Source organism: Bactrocera neohumeralis, unplaced genomic scaffold, assembly GCF_024586455.1.
Source record: "Bactrocera neohumeralis isolate Rockhampton unplaced genomic scaffold, APGP_CSIRO_Bneo_wtdbg2-racon-allhic-juicebox.fasta_v2 cluster10, whole genome shotgun sequence".
Classification (NCBI taxonomy): domain Eukaryota; kingdom Metazoa; phylum Arthropoda; class Insecta; order Diptera; family Tephritidae; genus Bactrocera; species Bactrocera neohumeralis.
In genome coordinates this window covers 9544345-9562897 of record NW_026089623.1, presented here as the reverse complement: position 1 = coordinate 9562897, position 18553 = coordinate 9544345, and the positions used below count along the sequence as shown (strand labels likewise).

Here is an 18553-nt window from a genome sequence, read left to right as displayed (position 1 = left end):
AAGAAGTGTTTGTGCGGTGACCAGCCTACAGCATCAATGGATCATCTGAAACCAAAAAATCAAAATGCTTTCTATAGTTTATTAGTTTATCTAATTTAATTGACGTCGAGTTTTTATTAATTTTTCAATTTTTCAATTTTTGGTACCATTTTCAAGCCAAAATGACGAAAAAATCGACCTATTTGTTATTGTAAAATTGTTAGTAATAAAAATTCGACTAATTTCCATTTTTTTAGGTCGTTAGACGAAAAAAATATATGCCATGAAAAAGTTTGCTTCTTTATTTAGGAAACCGCTTTAACGATATTTTTTAAAATATGTGCTTTTAATTTTTAATTGAAAATCACTAAAAGAAACATATTTATTATTTTCATTTAGTTTTACTATCAAAATAAATTCCAAAAAAGTAAAAAATAATTTAAAAGTGGCCACTTTTACTTTTTCTTTTATGTTCATAGGTACTATCTCTTAATAAACCCCAAATATAGTCTCCCATCATGTTTTCATTGTATTGGTCTCGATAACGATGTTCGAAGCTCCTAATATCTTGGTGAAAACGTTCTCCTTGCTCTTCTGAATACGCTCCCATGTTGCTTTTGAACTTATCTAAATTGGTTGTTACCGACACCAGATAAAAACTCCTTATCGGAATTACTTTTATGAGAACTAAGAGATGAGCTACTTTTTTGCGATAATTTTGTCGGTGGCTCAGGTACAGGTCGTGTCAAATCGTGTGAAACTGGAGCAGAAGAAGATTCAAGGTCAGGATATTCGATAGGTTTTGCATTTTTACTTCTACGCCTTTTACTCGGATTCACAATGCAAAACTAGCAGTCGTTAACGTGATCTTTTGGTTCTCGCCTGATTCTTGGTATTGCAAATTTCATAAACCTTTTCTCACCTCGATACCAATCTAACATATTGAAATAGAAATTAATATGTCTATTATATTTAATTCACTGTTTAATAAAAGTTTCTTTACCTTCTTCACAGAGAACGTGAGATGCATTTAGTTCATATTTTACATGTCAAACTTTAATAAATTGCCCACATACTATAAGTATAACAAAATGCATCAGCATCATATTTACTTGTAAAAAACATCTGAAAAAAATAATGAGTATTATTACTATAACTTTTACAAAAACAAAATTTATATGAAAGAAAGGCATTTTCTTTTCGTTTTTGTTCATAATTAATCAGAAAATCATAAAATAAACTTTAGGACAAAGAACGACATTTTTTTTGTAGAGTCGTGTAATCAAGTCTGCTCTATAACTTGTTTTGTTAATTTATTTAATGGACATACTGAACACTTTTGTTCTATTATCTCTTATTGTAGCAGTAGATCTATAACCCAACTTTTTTAGATAGCATAGCAGGTGGCAGTTAGTAAAAAAATTATCAAAATATATAATATGTTCCGTTGGTACTACAGGTAATTTTGGTAGTACGGACTTGACTCCTCGTTCACTAAGCGGATCTTTAGTCATCTCTACAGGCTTACCACCGTATACGTACACGTAACTATAACAATATCCATCTGCACTTGTTGCTGCCCAATTCCTATAATCAAATCTACCAGTTTTTCCCATTATAAACTGTTTTGCTGGATGTCGACCAAAGTAGTATTTAATCATAGACTCGTCCACTGAAAGTGTTTCGTGAAGAACTCCCCATTGACTAGAATTTCTCTGAATGAGATTACATCGACGTCTTACTTTAAACATTTTTTCAGTCGAACAGACTAGCCTGTTATCAAACAAGATTTTTTTTTTTTTTTTTTATTTCTACAGACCATTTTCGACGTATTAAATTTACAACCATTGATACACTAAGATCGTCATCTAAACTCCAGTAAGTCCGCTCTGTAGGAAGTTGGAAATAACCAAAAACCTCCGATCGCTTATTATATTAACAATCATTTAGTGATATTTCTTGCTGTTATTAGGTGAGATCTGTCTCCAAACTTCTTCTTCTTCTTTACTGGCGTAGACACCGTTTACGGGATTATGGACGAGTTAACAACAGGTCCTTCTCCAATTGGTCTTTGCAACGAAGTGGAAGTCTTTCTCTTCCTCTGCTTCCGGCGGGTACTGCGTCGAATACTTTCAGAGCTGAAGTGTTTTCGTCCATTCGGACGACATGACTTACCCAGCGTAGCCGGTGTCTTTTAATTCGCTGAACTATGTCAATGTCGTCGTATATATAGTTTGGTTTTTGTTCGTCGAGAGAGGACTTTACTTCTCAATTGCTTACTCAGTCCGAAGTAGCACCTGTTGGCAAGAGTTATTCTGCGTTGGAATTCCAGGCTGACATTGTTGATGGTGTTGATACTGGTTCCAAGATAGACGAAATTATCTACAACTTCGAAGTTATGACTGCCAAAGAGCCAAGTCGCGAGTGCGACGACTTTTTGTTTGATGACAGGAGATATTTCGTTTTGCCCTCATTCACTGCCAGACCCATTTGCTTTGCTTCCTTATCGGAGAAAGCTGAACTAACAGCGCGGTTGTTGAGGCCACTCTTATACACTCTTATAAAAGATTGTACCTGCTCGATTAAGTTCTGCTGCTCGAATTATTTTCTCCAGCAGCTCGGAGAGTTCCTTCCTGATCCTGACGGAACTTTTGGTGTTGCTCAACGTCAGTTTACATAGCCGTATTAGTTTCGACGAAAAGGTGGTGTGTGTCAAATATTTTTTTACGGGTCTTTTCCATGATTTGGCGCATGGTGAATATCTGGTCGGTTGTTGATTTTCAATGTCTAAAGCCATACTGATAAGGTCCAATCAGCTTGTTTACGGTGGGCTTTAATCTTTTACACAATACGTTCGATAGAACCGTATACGCGATGTTTAGGAGACTTATCCCAGGGTAGTTGATGCAGATTATGGGGTCTCCTTTTTGTGGATTTGGCAGAGCACACTTAAATTCCAATCGTTGGCATGCTTTCGTCCGACCATATTTTACAAAGAAGCTCATACATTCTGGTTCGCCAAAATTAACTTGCGCTAACCAAAGCATGGAAGTGTTTCTTCATCGACGTGAACTACCTCAATTCTTCCATTCACATCATTCGGCATGGCAAAGCATACCAAATCTTTTTCATTTACCTCCTCTTCATCACTTACAATGGCAGAGCCAGGAGGAATGACTATTATGTCTTATTCAGAATCGTCGTCTTCTTTCCCCATTATCCAATCAACGGCCTCGGTCATTCTGACTCTTAAAAACCTATATATCATAATTATGCTTATAGAAACCACTTATAAAATTCTGGTAAAATTTAATAGTTCTGCCCGTTGCCCTCAATTGGGGACTTCACTATAAAACTATACCTTTTGAATATAATTTTGTTATTTTTCAACAAAACGCCTCTTCTAAAGGCTTGTGCACTCTTAACTTAATATTTTAGACAAATCTTTTAGTTTAGTTTCACAATATATTCGAAAACATGCATATAAATACAACACAAGAATTAACTCGATAAAAAGTCCAACTTTGGCAAGAATGCAAAAAGTTCGGGGACAACCGAACTTATCCCCTATTTGCTAGGTATGAAATATTTTTAAAAATAACTAACACTATAAGTGTGTGGAGGTTGTAAAGGGTGGTCCATGAAGTGGTACTCTTATCAACAGCCTTTTTGACATCACGCTTGGGTCGTGAAAAACAGTCGTGTAATTTTGTCTACGACAAAAGATTTACGCCAGAACAACTTTCAAATATCGTTCAACTTTATTACGAAAATTCACCTCCTGTAATGAATGGCTTGCGCGCGCTTCGCGCAACTTGTGATCAACATAATCGGCTTACTGAGCTGACTATTCGCAACACCATCACCCATCTTGAGACCCATCACTCATTATTGGTTAATATTCGACCGATTAGATCCCATCCAACACGCAGTGAAGAAAATATAGCAACCGCAGCTAAGAGTGTACATTAAGAAGTCGATTCGGTGCCGTTTGCAGCAACTCGGACTGACGTATAAAACGACTTGGCTCATTTTACTTCGATATCTAAATCGGAATTACTATCCCCCTAAGAAACTTTAGTGGTTTATAACCCGCTTGACTATATGTGTTTTGTCTTTGTCAGAACAAAAAGTCTTTCTTTAATTACTGTAGTATCCGCTCGGAAGACACTGTGCTCTGGTAGTCGGAAATGATTGTGGTATCTAAATTTGCTGTAAAGAAATCAGAACTCCCACTCGATTATCCAGTTTATACCCATCTGTATAGATAGTCATGCCTCGCTTCTACCCTTCTTCTCTGGAGGGGAAGGCAATATTGGTTACCAAATTTAAGATACATTCTAAAGGAGTACGAAAATCAATTGTATTGGATAGAAACGCTAACTTGCTAAGAATCTTAGAATTCGCCTTATTACAGCTGACTAATAGGTAGGATTCCCTAAATTTAAGGCCTGACGTTATGTTATTGGTCACCAGACCAACATTCCGTATGTTATAAGTGGTCTTATAGCGGTTGTGAAAAAATAATAAGTTAAGGAAAGCATTAGTCCTTCTTTGGGCCCCACCAGCCTTTTACAGGCATAAATTGCTATGGCTGCTGTCTTTACACTAATGTCTAAGATTGTTTTCCATGATGGCTTTATGTCTAAAATTAGTCCAAAGTAACTTTCTCTCTTATTGATAGCTTGGTACAATTTATGGCGGCCTAATATGTGGAAGTCTTTATTTTTTAGTTAAAGTTTTGTGTCTTGATAGCATTTAAGTTTCACCAGCTCTATACAGCTCATCTATTAATATTGTGTTTAATATTGTTTGCATAGCCGAAACCGCCACATCATCAGCTTAGGCCTGAGGTGTATCGCATCAATAAAACTTTCAATTTAGCATCTGTTCAATCAATTTCATAAGAGATTCGGAGATGTTCAGGATTTTAAACGCTTTCAGTATTGCTTTGCGCTGAATGTCATCGAAAACTCTTCCTATGTTGCATACGGATAACTTGCAATTTGTACTACATTTTGCAACAAAACTTTAGTTTTTTTCGTGGTAAATTTGTTTCTTATGTATATTTCTGTTGATCTTTCCAGCGTTTTTAGAAGGAATGAGGAACGATTTTGTTTGTTTCGTCGAAAAAATACCTTTTTTCATGAATTTTTTTGGAAAAAATTATTGCTGTAGGTTTATTTTACTTATTATTATATGAAAGTACAACAAGGATACTTAAAAAAAGTTTTATCGAAAAATAGCGAGGAATAACGGATTTATCGTCGATCTCTGCAGGCACCTCGAAAAGAAGTGTTTGTGCGGTGACCAGCCTACAGCATCACTGGATCATCTGAAACCAAAAAATCAAAATGCTTTCTATAGTTTATTAGTTTATCTTTCAATTGACGTCGGGTTTTTATTAATTTTTCAATTTTTGGTACCATTTTCAAGCCAAAATGACGATTTTAGATGAAAAAATCAACCTATTTGTTATTGTAAAATTGTTAGTAATTAAAATTCGACTAATTTCCATTTTTTAGGTCGTTAGACGAAAAAAATATATGCCATGAAAAAGTTTGCTTCTTTATTTAGGAAACCGCTTTAACGATATTTTTTTAAATATGTGCTTTTAATTTTTAATTGAAAATCACTAAAAGAAACATATTAAAGTAAAGTAAAAAATCATTTAAAAGTGACCACTTTTACTTTTTCTTTTATGTTCATAGGTACTATCTCTTAATAAACCCCAAATATAGTCTCCCATCATGTTTTCATTGTATTGGTCTCGATAACGTTGTTCGAAGCTCCTAATGTCTTGGTGAAAACGTTCTCCTTGCTCTTCTGAATATGCTCCCATGTTGCTTTTGAACTTATCTAAATTGGTTGTTACCGACACCAGATAAAAACTCCTTATCGGAATTACTTTTATGAGAACTAAGAGATGAGCTACTTTTTTGCGATAATTTTGTCGGTGGCTCAGGTACAGGTCGTGTCAAATCGTGTGAAACTGGAGCAGAAGAAGATTCAAGGTCAGGATATTCGATAGGTTTTGCATTTTTACTTCTACGCCTTTTACTCGGATTCACAATGCAAAACTAGCAGTCGTTAACGTGATCTTTTGGTTCTCGCTTGATTCTTGGTATTGCAAATTTCATAAACCTTTTCTCACCTCGATACCAACCTAACATATTGAAATAGAAATTAATATGTCTATTATATTTAATTCACTGTTTAATAAAAATTTCTTTACCTTCTTCACAGAGAACGTGAGATGCATTTAGTTCATATTTTACATGTCAAACTTTAATAAATTGCCCACTTACTATAAGTATAACAAAATGCATCAGCATCATATTTACTTGTAAAAAACATCTGAAAAAAATAATGAGTATTATTACTATAACTTTTACAAAAGCAAACTTTATACGAAAGAAAGGCATTTTCTTTTCGTTTTTGTTCATAATTAATCAGAAAATCATAAAATAAACTTTAGGACAAAGAACGACATTTTTTTTGTAGAGTCGTGTAATCAAGTCTGCTCTAGAACTTGTTTTCTTAATTTATTTAATGGACATACGTGAACCCTTTTGTTCTATTATCTCTTATTGTAGCAGTAGCTCTATAACCCAACTTTTTTAGATCGCATAGCAGGTGGCAGTTAGTAAAAAAATTATCAAAATATATAATATGTTCCGTTGGTACTACAGGTAATTTTGGTAGTACGGACTTGACTCCTCGTTCACTAAGCGGATCTTTAGTCATCTCTACAGGCTTACCACCGTATACGTACACGTAACTATAACAATATCCATCTGCACTTGTTGCTGCCCAATTCCTATAATCAAATCTACCAGTTTTTCCCATTATAAACTGTTTTGCTGGATGTCGACCAAAGTAGTATTTAATCATAGACTCGTCCACTGAAAGTGTTTCGTGAAGAACTCCCCATTGACTAGAATTTCTCTGAATGAGATTACATCGACGTCTTACTTTAAACATTTTTTCAGTCGAACAGACTAGCCTGTTATCAAACAAGATTTTTTTTTTTTTTTTTTTATTTCTACAGACCATTTTCGACGTATTAAATTTACAACCATTGATACACTAAGATCGTCATCTAAACTCCAGTAAGTCCGCTCTGTAGGAAGTTGGAAATAACCAAAAACCTCCGATCGCTTATTATATTAACAATCATTTAGTGATATTTCTTGCTGTTATTAGGTGAGATCTGTCTCCAAACTTCTTCTTCTTCTTTACTGGCGTAGACACCGTTTACGGGATTATGGACGAGTTAACAACAGGTCCTTCTCCAATTGGTCTTTGCAACGAAGTGGAAGTCTTTCTCTTCCTCTGCTTCCGGCGGGTACTGCGTCGAATACTTTCAGAGCTGAAGTGTTTTCGTCCATTCGGACGACATGACTTACCCAGCGTAGCCGGTGTCTTTTAATTCGCTGAACTATGTCAATGTCGTCGTATATATAGTTTGGTTTTTGTTCGTCGAGAGAGGACTTTACTTCTCAATTGCTTACTCAGTCCGAAGTAGCACCTGTTGGCAAGAGTTATTCTGCGTTGGAATTCCAGGCTGACATTGTTGATGGTGTTGATACTGGTTCCAAGATAGACGAAATTATCTACAACTTCGAAGTTATGACTGCCAAAGAGCCAAGTCGCGAGTGCGACGACTTTTTGTTTGATGACAGGAGATATTTCGTTTTGCCCTCATTCACTGCCAGACCCATTTGCTTTGCTTCCTTATCGGAGAAAGCTGAACTAACAGCGCGGTTGTTGAGGCCACTCTTATACACTCTTATAAAAGATTGTACCTGCTCGATTAAGTTCTGCTGCTCGAATTATTTTCTCCAGCAGCTCGGAGAGTTCCTTCCTGATCCTGACGGAACTTTTGGTGTTGCTCAACGTCAGTTTACATAGCCGTATTAGTTTCGACGAAAAGGTGGTGTGTGTCAAATATTTTTTTACGGGTCTTTTCCATGATTTGGCGCATGGTGAATATCTGGTCGGTTGTTGATTTTCAATGTCTAAAGCCATACTGATAAGGTCCAATCAGCTTGTTTACGGTGGGCTTTAATCTTTTACACAATACGTTCGATAGAACCGTATACGCGATGTTTAGGAGACTTATCCCAGGGTAGTTGATGCAGATTATGGGGTCTCCTTTTTGTGGATTTGGCAGAGCACACTTAAATTCCAATCGTTGGCATGCTTTCGTCCGACCATATTTTACAAAGAAGCTCATACATTCTGGTTCGCCAAAATTAACTTGCGCTAACCAAAGCATGGAAGTGTTTCTTCATCGACGTGAACTACCTCAATTCTTCCATTCACATCATTCGGCATGGCAAAGCATACCAAATCTTTTTCATTTACCTCCTCTTCATCACTTACAATGGCAGAGCCAGGAGGAATGACTATTATGTCTTATTCAGAATCGTCGTCTTCTTTCCCCATTATCCAATCAACGGCCTCGGTCATTCTGACTCTTAAAAACCTATATATCATAATTATGCTTATAGAAACCACTTATAAAATTCTGGTAAAATTTAATAGTTCTGCCCGTTGCCCTCAATTGGGGACTTCACTATAAAACTATACCTTTTGAATATAATTTTGTTATTTTTCAACAAAACGCCTCTTCTAAAGGCTTGTGCACTCTTAACTTAATATTTTAGACAAATCTTTTAGTTTAGTTTCACAATATATTCGAAAACATGCATATAAATACAACACAAGAATTAACTCGATAAAAAGTCCAACTTTGGCAAGAATGCAAAAAGTTCGGGGACAACCGAACTTATCCCCTATTTGCTAGGTATGAAATATTTTTAAAAATAACTAACACTGTAAGTGTTTGGAGGTTGTAAAGGGTGGTCCATGAAGTGGTACTCTTATCAACAGCCTTTTTGACATCACGCGTGGGTCGTGAAAAACAGTCGTGTAATTTTATCTACGACAAAAGATTTACGCCAGAACAACTTTCAAATATCGTTCAACTTTATTACGAAAATTCACCTCCTGTAATGAATGGCTTGCGCGCGCTTCGCGCAACTTGTGATCAACATAATCGGCTTACTGAGCTGACTATTCGCAACACCATCACCCATCTTGAGACCCATCACTCATTATTGGTTAATATTCGACCGAATAGATCCCGTCCAACACGCAGTGAAGAAAATATAGCAACCGCAGCTAAGAGTGTACATTAAGAAGTCGATTCGGTGCCGTTTGCAGCAACTCGGACTGACGTATAAAACGACTTGGCTCATTCTACTTCGATATCTAAATCGGAATTACTATCCCCCTAAGAAACTTTAGTGGTTTATAACCCGCTTGACTATATGTGTTTTGTCTTTGTCAGAACAAAAAGTCTTTCTTTAATTACTGTAGTATCCGCTCGGAAGACACCGTGCTCTGGTAGTCGGAAATGATTGTGGTATCTAAATTTGCTGTAAAGAAATCAGAACTCCCACTCGATTATCCAGTTTATACCCATCTGTATAGATAGTCATGCCTCGCTTCTACCCTTCTTCTCTGGAGGGGAAGGCAATATTGGTTACCAAATTTAAGATACATTCTAAAGGAGTACGAAAATCAATAGTATTGGATAGAAACGCTAACTTGCTAAGAATCTTAGAATTCGCCTTATTACAGCTGACTAATAGGTAGGATTCCCTAAATTTAAGGCCTGACGTTATGTTATTGGTCACCAGACCAACATTCCGTGGTTGTGAAAAAATAATAAGTTAAGGAAAGCATTAGTCCTTCTTTGGGCCCCACCAGCCTTTTACAGGCATAAATTGCTATGGCTGCTGTCTTTACACTAATGTCTAAGATTGTTTTCCATGATGGCTTTATGTCTAAAATTAGTCCAAAGTAACTTTCTCTCTTATTGATAGCTTGGTACAATTTATGGTGGCCTAATGTGTGGAAGTCTTTATTTTTTAGTTAACTGTGTCTTGATAGCATTTACGTTTCACCAGCTCGATACAGCTCATCTATTAATATTGTGTTTAATATTGTTTGCATAGCCGAAACCGCTACATCATCAGCTTAGGCCTGAGGTGTATCGCATCAATAAAACTTTCAACTTTGAAACTATGAATTTATCCATTAGCATCTGTTCAATCAATTTCATAAGAGATTCGGAGATGTTCAGGATTTTAAACGCTTTCAGTATTGCTTTGCGCTGAATGTCATCGAAAACTCTTCCTATGTTGCATACGGATAACTTGCAATTTGTACTACATTTTGCAACAAAACTTTAGTTTTTTTCGTGGTAAATTTGTTTCTTATGTATATTTCTGTTGATCTTTCCAGCGTTTTTAGAAGGAATGAGGAACGATTTTATTAGCTTGACTGCTCTTCATAACGAAGGAGTATTGTTTACTGTCCCTCTGAGAGTAACCAATCAAACTTTTATGTAGTTCAACGATTGCTGTAATTGAGCCGGGATTATAACGCCAGGTCAAGGCGTTTTTATATTACACGAACCTGCTTATTGCCTATCATACATTACTTTCTGATACTACATATAGATGAATGGCATCTAAATATTTCTTTTTCTACTCCCGTACCTTGCATGTATGCAACAAAACGGTTCGCTGAGCTGTCTAGGAAGTGAGTATCCATTAGTAAGCTTAAGGACTATTCAATGGATACCTTCCAACTATGATCTGCCTTCTGAAGATACCCAATGTTATAGGTGTACACCGACTATGCTATTATTTTCCTTGACGAGACGCTTCTTCTGTAGTCTCGACATAATTACAGCAAATTTTCTAAATATTTCCTTTTGCCTTTCGACATAAAAATATTATCTAAAATTCCTGACTGGTTTGCGGTAATACATTTTGTTGCAGTGCTGTTGTTGCAAAAAATGAATAGCAGTGTATTTTTTGATTCCTCACTGTTTGAAACCAACTTGTTATCAGCTGCGATGGTAATTCGTCGTCGTCGAACGGAATGTAACTCGATTCCAGCTGGTACATGTTTGTGCCTGTTTATCAACTTACTTCTGTGATGTAGTGGTTGGTATAGTATCAGACAAATTCAACATTTTTTTAACGCATTATTCTTGCTATATTTTTACCTTCGCAGTTTGCCATTTATAATCGTTGGCTCAGTCCACAAACACGCTCATTTGAAGAAGACGTATGGTATTAGTAATCGATTTATCTGCATTTTCTTGAGTGTTCCTTATTAAGACTTTCTCCGTATATAATTTTGAGTCTAACTACAAATTCTGACCCCGAAGAACACTCACCTTCCTAGATCGTTCGAGGACTCTATGGGATTTTCTCAACTTCAACAATCTTATTATCTTAGGAGAAAAGATAACTACCGCTACTTAAATAAGGCTATCTAATTACGGAGAGCGACAGTTATCCATAAGCCCGAAACTAGAGTAATTGAATAGGCTCGGCACAATATGTAGTCTTTTGTGATGCTATAAAAGTAGAACTCCTGTTATTCAAACTTATAAGTCAGCAAAGCGCCTTATGATCAATTAATTTTTTCTCATGCGTTTAGTTTTTATTCGCACCAGTTCGGTGGGACAACTAGTTTTCAATCCTTAATCTCGCAATTGGATCAAAAAGGACGTGCCGAATGATTACACCACTCATTCTTCCATAATTTTTTCAATCTTGGCCTTTTTAACCCCCGACAACTATGGAGAGGTTAGCCTTACGAGGTCAAAAAGCTAACTGGATCGCTAGTGATCCATTTTATGCCAAAGGGATCTTCCGATAGCATATGAACCGATGATGATGATAGCACAGTACTGGCCAAGTTAACGCGAAGACTCACTCCGGAAGAGTACATTTACCGCTACCTTCCTGGCAGCAACCTTGACTTGAAAATCACTGCAATAGTCAGGAAGTCTAAAACTGAAATTGATAGAGAGACAATATACCCCTAGACTACCAGAGTTTGGTTATGCAACGCCATGATCCAAAAGATTCGATATAAAGTGAGAGCGTATGAGGATTTCCGAATTTTCAGACACGTGTTCATATAGAAACCCTCATTGTCGCAGTCTGATAGCAGTTTTCACGGCCATACACCTTCCGGTCATATCTAAAGCTACTGTATGAAAAATAGCATTAAATGCAATGATGTGAGAGGACTTTAGTCATGCCGATGGGCGCTGCTTGTTGAATGCTCTCGAGCTAATTACAAGTGTGGTACTTTTAGGGTCCTTTTAGGTTTCCTTGAGAAACTACACCTTTTGTCAATAGATCCTCTGCAGTGGTACAAAGCAATCAACGACTTATTTGCTCTCTCTTCGATACTAGAATTCCATGAAGACCCGCATGCTTCCGGTTGAGAAACATAATGGACACTTTTACAAGCAGTTTTTACTGGAATGTTTTAGAGACTCATTCACTTAACACCTCTTTCTTTGGTCTGACCCTGTCGAATCAGCTCTTTTTCTGAACCTATTGCTAAGTGGTTTTATTGAGAATTGATTTTTGCTTCCCCTAAAAATCGTTTAGGTACTCGCTACAACAGCAAGAATAACCGGTTGGCTCATATCCTGCAACTACTATATTCTCCAGGATTTGTGCGATTCATCTATGTTTGCAATCGTGAAATAGTCATTCGCTGGTAAGAAATTTGAGAATGTTATTGCAACTTCGACGGAATCGCCCTAGTACGGAGTCATAGACCACATTTTTAAATGACAATTGAAAAGAGTACATACACAGATATTAACATAAATAACAGAAATAAGATTGTTAATATCGATTTAAAATATGTTTAAAGAAAGAAATTAAACTATAATTAATTACTTAACATTGATTTTCTTGACTGCCAATGCATCTAATATTTCAATAAAAACTACTCTAACATATAAAGGGAAAACAATTATATTATATAAAGTTTGTATATACTTGTATATATAAAGTTTGTAATCCATAATAAGATGAAGGTACTTGAAGCCTTTTAACTCCTGACCTTCAATCACCTTCTGAGCCTAGCGGACCTTTCAATATCTTTTTGTAGGAAGGATGCTAGGCTGACTGGACTATAAAATCTTGGCACGGAACAGTTTCTCTTTCCTGGTTTTGGAAGAAGATAACCGTGAGTTGTGCCTCTCATTCGTGTAAGCTAACCGGCAGTTATATAGTACGTTGAGATAATGCATCTGCATTAGAGGGAAAAATATGCCGCCCGAGCCGATTGCTTTAAAGAGGTTGAATCTTTTCTAGGATGAACACGAAACCTCCATCTTAACTTGGCAGTTGTACAGGTTGGGAACGTCTCACTTTAGACCTTGCTAAATATGTATCTAGTAATATTTTTAAGTTCTCCATGTTAAGGGCCCTGCGACCTCGGATCGGATAAGCATTCCAGAACTTGTTGCTATTAAACCTTAGGCGCGTTGAAGACCCTGTGAGAATTACGTTGCAGGTTTTGTAGTTCCCCAATCCTCCATGGCTTGTTTGTAGTGAACACAGAACTTAACGGACTGAACGTGTTCTTCGGTCCCATACATTTGGTAGCCCCACGTTATTATCTTTGAGGCTGAAATACCTTTGAAGAGTCTCAAAACTTTTCTTAAGCCTTACTAACCTGATTTTAGGCCTGATTTGCTTCTGTTTCATATGGTTATAACTGAGACATCCCTCCGACGAGTATTGATATAGATGGGGGCTTAGAATTATTGTAACCGAACAAAACCAGTTTCTTAGTATTACAGTCTGAGCCATTCCAGGCTGTATGAAAGGAATTACTGTTTGTCCAAATAATAAGTTGGTTTCCGTACCGTATTTGAAGGCCATGTTTAGTGCCCCCAGAAGTAGTAATTTGTTGGGCATTTTTACCAAGCGAAAACTCACTTTCGAACCGAATCATGTCAATTTTGAATACCTGTTCGAAGACGACATTATACTATCGTTGAACGCCGTTTTAAATATGTAAGATCTCCGCTGACATTGACTTCCGAATCTGCTGCGGTGATGAATGCACTTGTCGGTTCGGGTGTTCATTAATCGTTTACCTGAGTCGGGAGGTGCCCAGCATGAGGGTTGGACTCAGCAGCAAGTATCTGGTTTTTCGCGCTTCGGGTCTAGCGGACCCTACTGTAATTTATTTACCGAACATTTTTGCTCCATTGATAACGCGGCACGTTACTGGCTATGACGTAGTCTAGGAAGTTTGTTTTGTTCATTACCCAATTTTTGGGAGATCTTTAACTTTTCAGATTGATTCGCCTGTGGTCATTGTATGTAAATGTTCCACGAACCACTAAAACAGAATAAACCAGACATGCTTAGAATAAGTTTTTATAGCTTCTACTAATTTATTGTAAAAAGGTAAAAATGATGAAAACTACGCCTGGTGGTTTTGAAAAAGTGTAAGTGTGCAATAACGCATTAAATAAGCCAGTGAGTAGAAGCATTAGAAATAATACAGAAAATCATATTGCTAGTTTTGGATTTTGAAAACGTTGAATATTTATGATTAATATAGGTACTTCAACAATTAATAAAGAAGAAGCACTACATATTTTACTATTCGTTTTTTTATCATTTGTTTATTAAACTTAGAAGAGTACATTTTGATTTTTTCAAATTTCTAGGGAAGGGGGTATTCTAGCTTAATGTTAAAATTTTAAATTTTTTTCATTTAGAAATGTCGAAAAATTAGAATTGTACGCCTGAAAAACGCGCCCTGATAAAAAAATTGCTTTCTGTGGGCAAAACTAATGTCGGAGTTCAAAATATTCTTAGTTGCTCACCCACAATTACATGTATAGCTATCAGGTACCAATCAAGTAATAAAAAACGTGGGAGCAAGCCAGAAATGGCAGTAAGAGATACCCAAGGCAGAATCCATTTGCGGCTGCTACAAAGGTAAAAAACGCCTTTAGTCTACCTTTTTCTTCTTCTTAATTGGCGTAGACACCGCTTACGTGATTATAGCCGAGTTAACAACAGCGCGCCAGTCGTTTCTTCTTTTCGCTACGTGGCGCCAATTGGATATTCCAAGCGTAGCCAGGTCCTTCTCCACCTGGTCCTTCCAACGGAGTGGAGGTCTTCCTCTTCCTCTGCTTCCCCCGGTGGGTACAGCGTCGAATACTTTCAGAGCTGGAGTGTTTTCATCCATCCGGACAACATGACTTAGCCAGCGTAGCCGCTGTCTTTTAATTCGCTGAACTATGTCAATGTCGTCGTATATCTCGTACAGCTCATCGTTCCATCGAATGCGATATTCGCCGTGACCAACGCGCAAAGGACCATAAATCTTTCGCAGAACTTTTCTCTCGAAAACTCGCAACGTCGACTCATCAGTTGTTGACATCGTCCAAGCCTCTGCACCATATAGCAGGACGGGAATTATGAGTGACTTAAAGAGTTTGGTTTTTGTTTGTCGAGCGAGGACTTTGATCTCAATTGCCTACTCAGTCCGAAGCAGCACCTGTTGGCAAGAGTTATCCTGCGTTGGATTTCTAGGCTGACATTGTTGGTGGTGTTTACGCTGGTTCCAAGATAGACGAAATTATCTACGACTTCAAAGTTATGACTGTCAACAGTGACGTGAGTGCCAAGTCGCGAGGGCGACGACTGTTTGTTTGATGACAGGAGATATTTCGTCTTGCCCTCGTTCACTGCCAGACCCATTTCTTTTGCTTCCTTGTTCAGTCTGGAGAAAGCAGAACTAACGGCGCGGGTGTTGAGGCCGATGATATCAATATCATCGGTATACGCCAGCAGCTGTACACTCTTATAAAAGATGGTACCTTCTCTATTTAGTTCTGCAGCTCGAACTTAAGAATCGCACGATATGGAATCACCTTGTCTGAAACCTCGGAGAGGTCCTTCCCGATTCTGACGGAGCTTTTCGTGTTTACACAGCCGTATTAGTTTTGCGGGGATACCAAATTCAGACATCGCGGCATAAAGGCAGCTCCTTTTCGTGTTGTCGAAAGCAGCTTTGAAATCGACGACGAGGTGGTGTGTATCGATTCTCCTTTCACGGGTCATTTCCAAGATTTGGCGCATGGTGAATATCTGGTCGGTTGTTGATTTTCCAGGTCTAAAGCCACACTGATAAGGTCCAATCAGTTTGTTGACGGTGGGCTTTAATCTTTCACACAATACGCTCGATAGAACCTTATATGCGATGTTGAGGAGGCTAATCCCACGGTAGTTGGCGCAGTTGTGGGGTCTCCTTTTTTATGGATTTGGCATAGCACACTTAAATTCCAATCGTTGGGCATGCTTTCGTCCGACCATATTTTACAAAGAAGCTGATGCATGCTCCTTATCAGTTCGTCGTCGCCGTGTTTGAATTGTTCGGCCGGCAATCCGTCGGCCACTGCCGCTTTGTTGTTCTTCAGGCAATTGTGCTATTCGAACTTCTTCATGGTCGGGTAATGGAACGTCTGCTCCATCGTCATCGATTGGGGAATCGGGTTCGCCTTCTCCTGGTGTTGTGCATTCACTGCCATTCAGCAGGCTGGAGAAGTGTTCCCTCCATAATCTAAGTATGCTCTGGGCATCGGTGACTTGATCACCTTTGGGGGTTCTACAAGGGTATGCTCCGGTCTTGAAACCTTCTGTAAGACGCCGCTTTAGGCATGCTTTTCTTGGCAAGGTGTAGGACCCATTTATTTGATCAAGGAATGCATGACTGATGATCCATATGTCGAAATGCTCCAGAAAACCATGCTGTCGTATACCAGTGAAGAAATTCCGCTTGTTTGGTATGTGAATTGTATAAAATAATTAGATTATACTTCCTATACTTTGTATTCGTCACTGCATCTACACTTGGATTTTTGCTAATGCATAAGTAACAAGTAAGCAAAGGCTAAGTTTGGGTGCAACTGAAACCTTAAGGTGTAAAACCTCAACCAGAGGATTGGAATCCAAGCAATATTTATATATACATATCCTATATATAACTCATACACTGACCAACATATTTGGCATTAGCTTTGTTGAAGAAACGAAAATCATTATATGTAGTATATGGGAGTTGGGATAGTATCGACCAGATTTTATAAGTGCAAATTTGTATACCTTTATATTAATTTCTTCTTGATTTGTGTACTGGAAAGTGAAAGAATCAAATGGGATTTAAAATTGTGGTATATGGAAAGTAGGCGTGGTTGTAGTCCGATTTCCTCCCCATTTTTCCACTAAAATTTAATGTCTCTGGCGTAATAGTTATTAATTTATTGCGCTTTTAGTAGTTTTGAGCAGTAGCGTTATATGGGGAAGATAACCCTTCCGATCTCATCCATTTTCACACTGTCGGTAGGAGTTCTTATAATATTTGAGGTAGGCTTATTTGCTGTTCCTTGCTATTACGATTCTCTGCCAAATTAGAGTATTATATCTTATTAAGTGCTTAGTTATGACATTTTATAGATGTGAGCATGGCAGTAGTCCACATGCGCATGCCAATTTCAAGTTACAGTTTTCATTGACGGACCGACAGACAGACAGTCAACTCGTTAACGTCATCCTGATCATATATATATAACCCTATATTAGAGGTGTTCTACGTTATATGGAGATGTTTGAAATAGTGTTTTAAGTTAACAGAATGGGCTAATTTCTTTCCTTCTTATGTAAAAATGTTTAAAAAAAATTTGGGGACAATCGGATGATGGGAAGACAGCGCGGAAATGTTTTAAAATTAAAAATTGCCTTCCTATAGGAAAAAAACAAGTTTTATGTATTCACGTATCAATTTCTTTTAGTGTATTTATTAAATGAATGTGTATGCTTTAATATGTCTCAACTAGCACGATATAAAGAATAGTTTTAAGAATATTTTGTTCTTATTTCGAGTGAAAAAACGGTAAATAGTATTTTTTTTATCGCACCATCGTCGTAACTGTCGATTGCTTTATTTTTGCAACATGAACCAGCAATATTTGCAAAAATAAAAAACGAACGACTGCAGACTTTGGTAACGGTATTTTTGGGCAGCGAAATAAAACAGTAAATGGACTGCGTTCTTTTTTCAATAATTGTCACTCTCATTTGTTTGGCATTTGAAATCAGATGTGTTAATTTGTGCGAAATTGTGATTATTTAATAAAAAAAAGAAATGAGTGAATTACCAACAACTGCGAGTACATTACATATACAAACACGACAACGTTCTGAACAAGTTGTGAATATTGAACTAATTGGAAGAATTTCTCATCAGATAACAGGTGCTAAACTACCATCGAACAAACAAATACTGCAATTACTATTTTATAACATTAGATTTGTGTATCGGCAATTGAGAGAAAGTGCAAAATTAACAATAAATGCTGTATTAATATTTTGGCAACAAGCTCGAATTCCGACAAAAGATGTAGCTAGGTGTGTCGATAAATTAGAATCTCTGTACAAATTATGGCAGAAGATTCAAAAAACCGTACCAAATAAGAGATCTGATGCTCAGAAAAAAATTGTTGAAGACTTTTCTGCAGAATTGGATAATTTGTTTGACATTGCTCATAGAGATGCCTTACAAAACATGCGTATTTGCGAAGACAAGGAATTTTTGATTCTACAAAGGCAAAAAGGTCGCCCTGGTAGCATGGCCGGTGTTGACATGG

The 18553-nt window shown here is 37.3% G+C and overlaps 1 protein-coding gene across 12 annotated transcripts in view; it reads left to right on the top strand.

Moving 5' to 3' along the window:
- LOC126765052 (voltage-dependent L-type calcium channel subunit beta-2) overlaps positions 1-18553 on the top strand; it is a 259846-nt gene that overhangs the window by 75131 nt on the left and 166162 nt on the right. The gene's annotated exons all lie outside the window — the stretch shown is intronic.